At 49.5% G+C, this 11,083-nt stretch overlaps 1 protein-coding gene across 9 annotated transcripts in view; it reads left to right on the top strand.

Moving 5' to 3' along the window:
- The first annotated feature begins 4,835 nt into the window (after nt 1-4,835).
- The window catches only part of ZNF532 (zinc finger protein 532), a 45,881-nt gene continuing 39,633 nt past the window's right edge, over nt 4,836-11,083 (top strand). The window contains exons 1-2 of one of the 9 annotated variants that reach the window (XM_032206520.1): nt 4,837-4,967; nt 7,442-7,551. The gene's annotated coding sequence lies outside the window, so the exon portion shown is untranslated. Of the gene's footprint in view, nt 4,968-5,655; nt 5,824-6,114; nt 6,292-6,707; nt 7,005-7,441; nt 7,552-7,652; nt 9,386-11,083 lie in introns of those variants that run through there. The other 8 variants (XM_032206517.1, XM_032206519.1, XM_032206521.1 and 5 more) reach the window with 8 other exon arrangements.

The raw sequence follows: 11,083 nt of genomic DNA, 5'->3' as shown, positions 1-11,083 counted from the left end.
TGCCCTGTGTTAAGCTCCAGCCTTTTCCTCACAGGGCTGGGTAAATGCAGGTGAACATACAGCATTCAAATAGCTGTTGATAGCACCATCTGCAAAAGGCTAATGGCTCATTCATTAAGCAGTGGGAGCCAGCACAGCCACAGTCTAATCAGATATTGTATGATGAATAATTCAGAAATAATCCTCGTATACTTGAATAAATATCAGGAGAAGGGAGGAAAAAAAAAACATACATATGGCACGTTAAGGGAACAAAACAGACATTTTTCAATGTCCTATGCTGATGAGCTTCGTTATACTGGATGTTAATCATGCAGGTGGCTAATGCCTGAAGAGAAAGCTGACTGAGGGGTTTCTGGCCCAGCATTTGGAAGGTGTTAGTAAGCGGAAAAAACCATGGTGCTCATGGGAAAATCCATTAGTCTTGCATTTTGTAATTTGCATGTGGTCCCGTTGTGTAATTTGCTGGTAACACAGGTGGAGAATTGAGTCTGTGAGGCGATAGCTGGGAAAACCTGGGCCTGGCCTTCTGCAGTGCTCTCCTGTGCTGCTGGCAAATCACTTGGATCACCCAGCTCCTGCACACACACAGGCACCCCCACCCCTTTCACTGTAATGTTTTACCCTTAAATGACTGTTTTTTTATTGTTGTTATTTTGTTGGGGTTTGTTGTTGTTGTTGTTTGTTTTGTTTTGTTTTTTGGTCACTGTATATGTGCAATAGGGGTTCTTAGATATGTGTGTATCTTGAGCAAAATCCTTTTTTCTGGCTGAGAAGATGCTTGAGACTGCACACTATAGTGCGCATCTATTTGCAGGAAAACTGCTCATGTTTGCTGTGAATAAAACTCACTTCAGCCCTGGAACTGGACAGCAGACACGAGGCAGCCTGGGCACCGGGTCAGGACTCAAAAGAGCCCCGGGGCTGGCCGGTGGCCTCCTCCTGGTAGCTCCGGGAGCCTGGAGGGAGGGCGAGGTGAGACTGAGCCTCAGCCCTGCATCGGTGCAGGAGCCTCCGAGGCAGACAGGTGCCATGGCACCCGACAGACATGGCACATGGCAATTTTGGCTTTTACGGTGCCCAAAGCTAGCCAAACAGAGTCATAGAATCATAGAATATCCCAAGTCAGAAGGGACCCATAAGGACCATCAAGCCCAAGTCCTGGCTCCACGCAGGACCGCCCAAAAACCAGACCCTGTGTCTGAGAGCGCTGTCCAAACGCTCCTGGAGCTCCGGCAGCTTGGTGCCACCACCACTGCCCCAGGGAGCCTGTGCCAGAGTCTACAGATGTGGCTGCAGGTTTGTGCCTTTCTGTTGTGCATTGTCTGTTCACTAGAGTGAGAGGCATTTTCCATTGAAAATCGTCCTAGATTTTAATTTTTACTTAACTCCAGCATTAGCTAAGATGCATTTTGAGCCTGGCTATAGATTTCTCCTTTCCAAAGTCCTTCATCTTACATTGTATGAGATCACTTTCTTTTAATAAATCTGATCTTCCCAAAAGCAATCCTCGACCTTTTAGTCCAAAACATAACAGGAGACTTGTTTTAATAAGCAGTGAATGAAATTGAATTCTTTGCCCAGAAAATATGTAAAGAATTGTAATATGAGCATCTGAAAAAGAAAAGTTTAGTTGCAACATTTATGCTTTTAATACTAAATGTTTAAGTATAGTCCTTAATGAAAAGTAGTGCCATTGCATTCTAAGCAGTGACAAAAGGAAAATCTATGTATCACAGAACAAGAAATGTACATTTTTGCTGTGCTCTTGGGGATAATATGCTACAGGAAAACTTTAAGCTGGAAACCTAAAGAAACAACTCAAGTGACAGATAGTATTATGTTTTTGCCAAATGTTGTAGAACTATTAGAAAGAAAATAAATTTAGGATTTAGGATTTAGGATTGAAAATGTGGAGTTTATATTCTACCCTTCTTGGTTAAAGTAAGAATGTTTCACTAGCCAGGAGGGAAACGTTTTGTTACTGACTAAAATAACAAACAAAGCTGGGAGAGCACAAGAAAAAGGCATCATTTATTCTGACATTTAAAAAAATGCAAATTGACTTTGTCTTTATTGTGTAAATCCACCTGCAAAATCATCTTTGGACCCATTACATTTGTGATGTACAAAAGTTATACTTCATGCTATTTATATATGATAAAATTAAAACTGCTTCCAATACAGAAAGTGGAAATAATACTCCAGGTTTTGGAGTTATGGATTTCAAGAGCCCTACAACCTTTACAAAGTTAGGTAATAAAGAAGTTGTTATTGCACACACCATCAGCATTCACTGCAGCATCAAGAGAAAATAGAATTTCTTCCACCACTGGTTCCAAGGATTCTGTGGTATGGTGTCTGCGGGGGAAGAGAACAGGACCTCTGCTCCAGACACTCATCACCTGAAGCAGAAGATCAAGTCTTACTCTAATCTAGATGTCAATGCTGCCTGCAGCCAGAGCCCCTCGCCACTGATGGCATGGGCTCTCGCAGCCCCTCTCCCTCCTCTGAGCCGTGCCGTGATGGGGGCCTTCTCCTTCCTTCCCCACCGCAGAGGGACTGTGGCACTGCACCATTGCAGGATAATAAAGGGCAGCGAGAGGAAGGACTTTGGGGTGGAAGCTTCAAGGTAGGAACTGCGCAAAGTGGGGAACCGAGCCTCTCCTCTCTGACTGCCCAGGTGATGTCCCTGTACAGACCAGCTGCAGAGGCAGGACAGAGGGGCTCCAGGTACCACCTCTGGAAATGCCACTGTAACCTAAAATCACCCGCTGTCCCCGACAGCCAACTGAAAAAGCTTTTCCTGCAGAGGCATCATGTTCTTGAGGTGAGCTGGGGACTCTCCCTCAGATCTACGATGCATGGTCAACATGCTGAAAAAAGTGCTGAAGCCTCACAAAACAAAACGGTACTGTGGGGACACTTGCATTGCAGTTTTCTCTTATTTTGTCTGCTTGAACAAAAAGGCTACTGGAGAAGGGCTGTCAGCTTGGCAGCTTGTAAGTGATACTTTAAATTCTCTTAATTTTATTGTTTGAGAGTTAAATATTTTGGGTGCCACGCTTTTTCTTCCACGGAGATGTCAAAGACACCTGGTTGGAAAGAAAACAAGTAGATCTGTCTGAAAGACAGCACACACGGGGACCTTTATGCCATGTATAAACTGTGAAAGCAATTAACGTTTTAGGTATTAATATAAAAGTAGTAGTAGCAGCTGCCTTCTTCTTTATACTATTATGCAAGCAGACCACAGAAATCCAGTGTAAGAAAACAGACTGTGTTTTTCACCTCTTTATCAGTTTATTGGTTAATCAGGGGGAAAAAATGTCAGAAGTATTACAGCCTGGTTCTACACGTCACTTGCAGAATGAGCCCTAGGCTTGTGCGAGCTGAATTTTGTGGCCCTTCCTGAACATTATAACTAGTGTAGAACACAAATCTATTTATTTTTAATATAATTTATCAATTTATGATATTCAAATCCTACAAACTTGTTGGACTCGCCAATTGCCACAGCTGGTAATGTAGCAGTTTGCTGGGATTTGGTTAAGACTGGAAACAAGTTAGAACTGGTATCTGATGAAGTCCCACCTGCTGGGGCGCGAGCGGCCCGGCCAACAATGCCTGCACACAGAGCTTCTGGCAGGGCATCTGCCCATGAGAGGCTGCTTTAGGAACAGTGCGGTAGCTCTTGGTGACTTGCTGCGTTACAACGGCCTTATAAGAGGTCTTAATACAACACCATTGTTTCAAATAGGATATGTTGTTATTCATATACTCTATAAAAAGTCAATTTATATCATAAACTGGATATGGGTGTTGCTGATTCCCTGCACTTACAGCCATTGCTATCACCCAACGAAGCGATTCACACGGGACACTTTAAATTCCAGGAATCGTGCTGCGCACTTGTGAAAACGACAGAAAGAGGGGAAATTTCATTTTGACGAAAATTTCATTTAAATTAAAAATTGCAACAATGGAGTGACGTCAGGCTGCCTTGCAGCAAACGAAAAGCAGCTTGTCATAGAGATGGCAGCCGAAAAGCACAGGCCGTCTTCAGGAGGGGCTGCGAAAACTCGTGTTAATCTTGGTTACCGTGAGACGCAGCAGCCGCGCCACGGGAGAGCCGCGGGCTGCGCTCCGCTCCCTGCAGCAGCGCGCACCAATGGCTCCCCGGCGCCAGCAGGCGGGGGGCCCGCAGGTGCCGCGCGCTCCGCCGGGCACGGGGCCGGCGTGCGAGGGGCGCCCGCGGCGTGCGGCCGGGCAGGGCGCGCTCCGCAGCCCCGCGGGCACGAGGCCCGAGCGGCCGGGCCGGGCCGCGCCGCTCCTTCGCCCCGGGCCGCGCGCCAGCCGCAGGCCGGGGACGCGGGGGCAGCGCAGCCCCGTTGGCAGCCGCTGAGGGCGCCGCGGCCCGGCCCGGCCCGGCCCAACTCCGCGGCTCCAGGCCGGCGGCTGCGGCGGTGCGGGCGCGCCCGGAGCCGCCCGCGGGCACGGCGGGGCCCAGGCCTGCCCCGTCCCGGCCGCGGCCTTAGCGCGGGGAGGGCTCGGCCCCGGCCCCGTCGCCGTCGCCGCCCGGGGCGGGCTCCGTGACCGCCTCGCCTCGGCGCGTGCCGGCGGCGGGAGGCCGCGACCTGCCCCGCGCCTCCCGCCCGGCCTCGGCCCCGGCCCCGGCCCCGGCCCCGGCCCGGAGCCTGCCCGCGGAGCGCCGGGGGCCGCGGCAGCCCTCCCCGCCCCCGGCACGCTCCAGGGAGCCGTAGCACAGGAATCACACGGGAGCGTCTCCCCCATCTGTGCGAGCCGAGGCACCCCCACCCCCGCCTTCCCGCAGTCCCGCAGAGCCTCTCTGCCATTATGCTCCGCCGTCTCCCGGCCAGGCCCCTCCGCAGGCGGCCGGGGCGGCGCGGACCCTAGCCATGCCCGCCTGAGGCCCCCCCGGCCGGGGCAGCCGCGGGCCGCAGCAGGTGTGTTTGCATGGGGTGCGGAGTTTGCATGCGGGGGGGTCGCCTCCTCCCGGCCCGGCTCCCGCACCGCCTGCGCGCAGGCCCCGCCGCGCCGCGGGCAGGCTGCGGGGAGCGGCCCGCGGGGCCTGCCCGGCTCGGCTCGGCTCGGCCCGGCCCGGCCCGGCCCTGCCCCGCCGGGGCGCCGCCAGGACGGCGGCGGCCGGAGCCCCGCGGCCACCCGAGCGGCGGCTTCGTCTGTCCCGGCGGCCGCCCCGCCGGCGCCTCGCCCCCCCCCGCCGTCCCCGTCCCCGTCGCCGTCGCCGTCCCCGCCCGGCCGCCCGAGGGGCCGCGGCCTCCCCTCCCCGGGCTGTCCCGCCGCGGGGTCGGTCGGTGCAGCCGGCGGGCCCGGCGAGGGGCGGGGGGCGGCGGCGCGGGGAGGGGATGGGAGGGGAGGGGGCCGCGGGCCGTGTGCGAGGTGCCCGGGGCCGCGGCGGCCGCGGAGGCCGCAGAGGCGGGGGCAGCCCGCCCGGGCTGCGGGGCCGAGGGAGGGCCGCCTGGGGCCGCCTGTGCGGAGCGGAGGGGCCGAGGCGGCGGCAGAACAGGGCAGCGGTCCCCGGGGTGGGGTGGGGTGAGGGATGCGGGGAAGGTGCCGGCTCTCGGCGCTCTCCGCAGGGGAAGGGGGGTGCGGGTTGTGCCCGGGGCCTCTGCTAACAGTTGCAGGTGCAGCCTGGAGAGAGGCAGGGGCTAGGTGCTGTAGCCTGGCGTGGCAGCTCCTTGGAGGAAAAAGCCTCGCCGAAGAGCCATCCCGCGGCACATCCCGGCGAGGATGGGGCTTGGCACGTAGCAGGAGGTAGTTACGGGTTGTGCCAGTGCGAGGGTGAGTAGCCAAACAGGAGCGGGGCGAACAATGCCTGGGCCTGGGGCAGCTGTCAGCCTCGCAGGAGGAAAGGCCCCGGGTGGCAGAGCAAGCGGGGGGCACGGGCCACGAGCAGCGCTGCGCCGGGCCAAGGCAGGCGCAGGGCCCTCCTCTGGAAGGGGGCTGGCAGCGTGGGGAGCCGTGCCACGGCGAGGCGTGGGCCCAGTGCAGCCGTGGGACGCAGCGCAGGGCTGCGGCCAGCAGCCATCTTTGCGGGGTGGGCCCCGGCCTCCCACGGCTGCGGCTGTGGGAGCCGGGGGGTGCTGGGGCGTGGGTCCGCAGCCTTCGTTTCGGTGCCTCAAGGAGAAGCTGAAGAGCAAAGGAAAAAAAATCGGCTGAGCAGCCAACTCGGTGCTGCTCGGAGGGGGCAAAGGAACTGTTTTGCAGGCATCTCGCTGCTGCGGAAATGGATTTCTTGAGGGGAGGGAGGTGCGCGTGTGGGTAATCTTTGTAGTTAATGCAGCACGGAGCAGGGAGAATGCCACTCGAGCGGCCCCAGATGCAGCGAGCAGTGGGGCGGGTGGGCGCAGACCCCCATCAGCCCTGGGCATGAGGGGGCAGCTGTGCCGCCGAGCTGCGGCCACCCGTGTGCCGTGGGGAGCGGGGAGGGGGAGCAGCCCTTGGTTAGCAGCCCGTCTCCCAGTGCTGTGGCCGAGCCTGCCTGGTGCTGCAAGAGAGATCCTGTGAGGATTTTTATTGCGGTCTCTTTGTTAGCTACAGACAGGCACGCACACACTCACAGCTTTCAGCCAGGTTGTGGGAGGTAAGTGGGGGAGGAGAGGAAGGGGCGCGTGGGGCGGCACTGGGGAGCAAGGGGCTGCGCGGGCCGGCCGGGCACGGGCTCGGGCACGGCGGGAGCAGGGGGACCGGCTGCTGTCGGCCCCACCGCCACAGAAAGCAGAGCCCCTGCAATTCCAGGGACTTGTTGGCAACTCAGCGAGGGTTGCCATAGCTTTTTATGTAGGGTGACCAGAACCGGCTGGAACTGGTTTGAGGCAGATCAGCTCCTGAACACAATGCAGTCACTGAGCTGCTACAGTGGGATAGCTTCCTCCCTTCATGGCAGCCAAAAGCAGAGGAGCTTGCAGAAAGATACCATCCCAAAACAGTATGTGAATGCACACTTTAGACACACAGCACTGGTATGTGGCTAATGTAGTCATAAAGGATTCTGTATATAAATGTACATATTTGCAGTAACTGAGATTACTTTGGCTTTTCGTGCCTTTTTATGCTTAAGGAATGGGCAAGAGCTGAGATTTATGACCCTTATTAAAATATTTTTGCTTTGCAAGGGTGGGACACTGGTTATGCAGTCTATTTTAAAACTAAACTAAATAAAATTGATTGAATGATTTGTAATTGTAGTTGTGCTTGTGACTGAAGAATGCTGCTTTGCATGCTGTTTTATTTACAGGGTGCTGTCTTGTGGTTTTCTTCTTTAGGAGACGTTGGGGGGGGGTCCGTGCCTTTCTGAAAGGCCAAAAGGAAACGATATTGTTGTAGAATTGTGCATAAAAGCATTGCAAAGATGCTGTAAGGCATACTCGTTTCTCCCTTTCTTTTTTTCTCCTTGTAGGCCTATTGATTGGGGCTGCCTTTAACCCTTTCATATTTGCAGAGGTAATGCATCTGTGGCAGTAACTGAGCATTGGCTAAAAAATTCTTTCAAAGGTCAAGGTTCACAAGGTGAGATGCGGTGTTTTGGGTATGAATATAACAATAGTACAAAGGTACATGTATATGAAAAGTAAATCTGGCTCCTGATTGCACACTTGGCACATTAGTAAAAGAGACAATGGTTTAAGTGTTAGTAAAGAAATACTATTAACCTCCAGGTTTAATAGGATTAAAGCTATTGTTTGTAAAGTCTTACCGATACCTTAGCTAAATACAGTATTTTCATTTGAATATCTTATATCCAGATAGACGTTTTTCACAATGTGGTGATAAAGCATAGGCCTCTGAGTGACAATCATAAATTGTGGACCACATGGCAGTGAACCGTTCTGTGCTGCTTTGCAGCATTGCACATTCAGATTTTGCCGTCTAATTATTTAAAGGTTGCTTGTGTGGCCATATGTGAGTAACCTGATGTTTATTTCTGAATCGAGGTCTTCGGTGTTAAACATGTACTTAATATATCTGACATAGAAAAAAAAAAAAAAAAAACATAAAAAATAGATTGTAAGCATGATGTTTCTTAAACTGTTGTAACCCAGGGAGAATTTTGCAGCAGCCAAGTGGAAAGATGTATTTTAGAGATCTGATGGAGCTCCAGTGGATTATTAGTTGCATGAATTATAATATTGTGCAGTAATGAAATAAGAATGGGAAACCGGATGGGCAGTGCATCAGCTCCTGAGGGATGACTACTTTTAACTCAAAGCAATGGATAATGGATAGGATTATTTATTTATTTATTTATTTTTAATCTAAAAAATAAATGTGTACTTAGGTTTGAGCTGGCGTTTGCATCTTACAGTGAAAGCTGGAGGATTCAGAGAGAGGGAGAGGGGGAGAGAGAAGAAAGCAGTAATGAATATAGCAAAGGGAAGAACAAAGGCTGTTAGAGCTTGCACATTGGAACACTAAACATTTTGCTTTGGGGATTCTTTTGCCAGAGCTGTTACTTCCTATAGCAGGAAATCAGCAGCTCTAGACTCTTATGCAGTGTGATTTAAAAAAAATCTGACCAGCCTTGGCTATGTTAGCTGGTTTGGTAATCTACAATCAAGATAAATATGGAGGCAAAATGGTGAAAATGTTCTGGTCTAGGGTGAAATGATGTTTTTTTCCTCTGTTCAGCAGAATAAAGTAGACAGTCTTAAAAGCCTTGAGAGATTGTGGATATTGGGTAAGTTTTATGGTGGCTGATGATAGGCAGGGTGCCTGCATCAGAGTGTGACAAATACAGGAGAACCTTTTTTGTTTCTGACTGCAGCGGATTACATAAGATACTTAGATATTAACTGTAGAAAAGTGGAAGTAGAATGCCGATGTTTAGCTTGAAATTAATGTTTTTGTGGTTTTTAATGCAGCTGCAATGTATTGTTTCTCAGATTTGATAGGGCAGTAAGTAGCTTGTGTGGTGGAGCAAAATGCCTAACAACACTGCGCTGATTTGTGTCCATCTTTTTCTGTAATTTGTATGCAGAGGTTCTATATATATTTGACTGTAGACATCTGTAGCAGAATTATGCTTACAAACATGAATTCTTGTTGCATGATAGGAATAGTATCTGTCGCTGCCCTTAATGCATGCTTTTTCCAAGTGTCAGCTAAGATGCATGTAACATGAGAGCACCTTTTAGATTTTTTTTCCCCTCAACCAGAATAGAAAGGTCCGTAAAGTTTTAAGTACTTGAATGGTCACCAAATTCAACATATCTGTTTTATTTGGATTTTTGAACAATATCTGTGCTATGAATTTTTATTTTTAGCAAAGGATTTGAATTTGCGGGGACTTTGTAGGCTCTAAGATAAGAAACCTGAATAGATGCTGGAGTCTGCAGTATTCTTGGTGAGTTGTTGTTTGTTTGTTTGTTTTTTCTTTAGACTAAAAGTGTTTGCAAATGCTCTTCACCGGGTGATTTTGATTTTGCACATAGGCCAGCTTCTCAGCAGAAAATGCTGCTTAATGTTTGAGGGTTGGTCCTCTGTCTCAGCAATCATGAGCTCATCTTCCGTTGAGGCTTGTCTCAGGAATTTAATCTTGAGAACAGGGGTAATGACTTATCAAATTCCAAGTCTCTTTTGAATTAATTAACTAGGTTTGTTTTTCTTGGAAGTATGAACGTGTGATAAAATATAAATATGCACACAGATTGCTGGGAATGGCTGTTTTTAAAAAAAATGTTGACCCTAACGTTTTAGGGCCTGTTTGTTGCTAGTGTTGCACAGGCAGGAGCACTCTCACTGGGGTCGTCTGGAGCTGCTTCATGCAGTTCTCAAGCAGAAATTGACATCCAGTTAAAAAATTGAAGGAAATGGACAGGAAGCAAGTGTAATTTGGAACGTGGTTCAGAGTTGATTAAATGACGTGATTTAGTGATGGGACTCAGTAGGTCAGGTTGATGGTTGGAGTTCATGATCTTGAAGGTCTTTTCCAGCCTAGATGATTCTGTGATTCCAGACTGCGAATCTCTGAATTCACGCTGGTGTTGTACATCCACACTAGTCACATTACTGTACCAGCCCACTTCACATATAGAATTATAAAACTAAACCATTTTTAAATGGGGTGCAAAAATAATGGTTTGAGGACCTACCTGCTTTTTATTAATTCATCTTATTTTTAAAAGAAATCAGGAAGTTACAAGGCCCAAAACTTTAACAGGATCTCTTTGCAAATGTAGGTTGTTTTTATTTGGACAGCTGTAGATAGAGATGGTATGTTCGGCTCCCTGTGGTGTGAGAAAAGAGATAACCTGCCTCCGTGTTGAAATACTCCCTTTATTTTTGCCAGCCAGAGGCTGGTAATAGTGAACTTTGAACCCATTGCATGTGGTTCTCTTCAGACTCTGCTAGAGGTGTTTCAGTGGCAGTGTGTGAGGAGACATTGACTAGACTTCAGAAGATGGCTCTTCTCTTTCCCTTCCTGTACTGTCCTACTCAAAGAGGAGAACTTGAGATAACCCGTTTTGAAAGAAAAAAAAAAAAGTTCAAAAAATTAGTAGTTAGACTGCAAGATGAGGCTTCCAAGGAGCTGTAAATTACAAGGTATTTTATTTTGGCTGTGGAAAAAAAAAAAAAAAAAAAAAAAAGTGGGATTTTGCATAAGAAAGTGAATAAAAACTCTAAAGCCTGTCTTTACTTAATTATACCTATTGGGGGAAAAAGGACTAGAATTTTAAAAGGTAAGATAAATAGGATCTGTATTCAGGTACAGGATAGAGTAGAAAAGAGGACAAAGTCAATTAGCCACTCTTAGATAGCCAGTTATAGGAATGGATATGTTTTGAAAGAATGTGATAACATTCAAAGCAACTCAGGCTGCTTTTGAGAATAAATACTTGACTTGTTGGCTTGACAAGGCTTTGCCATACCTCATGTTAAAGACTGAATAAGAGACTCTTCTGCAGAGATCTTGTATTCGTAGAAGTTCTACCTGCACGAATCAACAACAAATGGCAGTGTAAGTTTTCAAACTTCATTCTGGCTGCAAGTGCATCTGCATTCTGTATGTGGAGATAAGTATCATCCTCATGGCCTCTGGGGA

The sequence above is a fragment of the Aythya fuligula genome, chromosome Z, assembly GCF_009819795.1.
Source record: "Aythya fuligula isolate bAytFul2 chromosome Z, bAytFul2.pri, whole genome shotgun sequence".
Lineage (NCBI taxonomy): Eukaryota > Metazoa > Chordata > Aves > Anseriformes > Anatidae > Aythya > Aythya fuligula.
The sequence above is the reverse complement of the archived record's forward strand: the minus strand, read 5'-3'. Positions and strand labels throughout refer to the sequence as shown.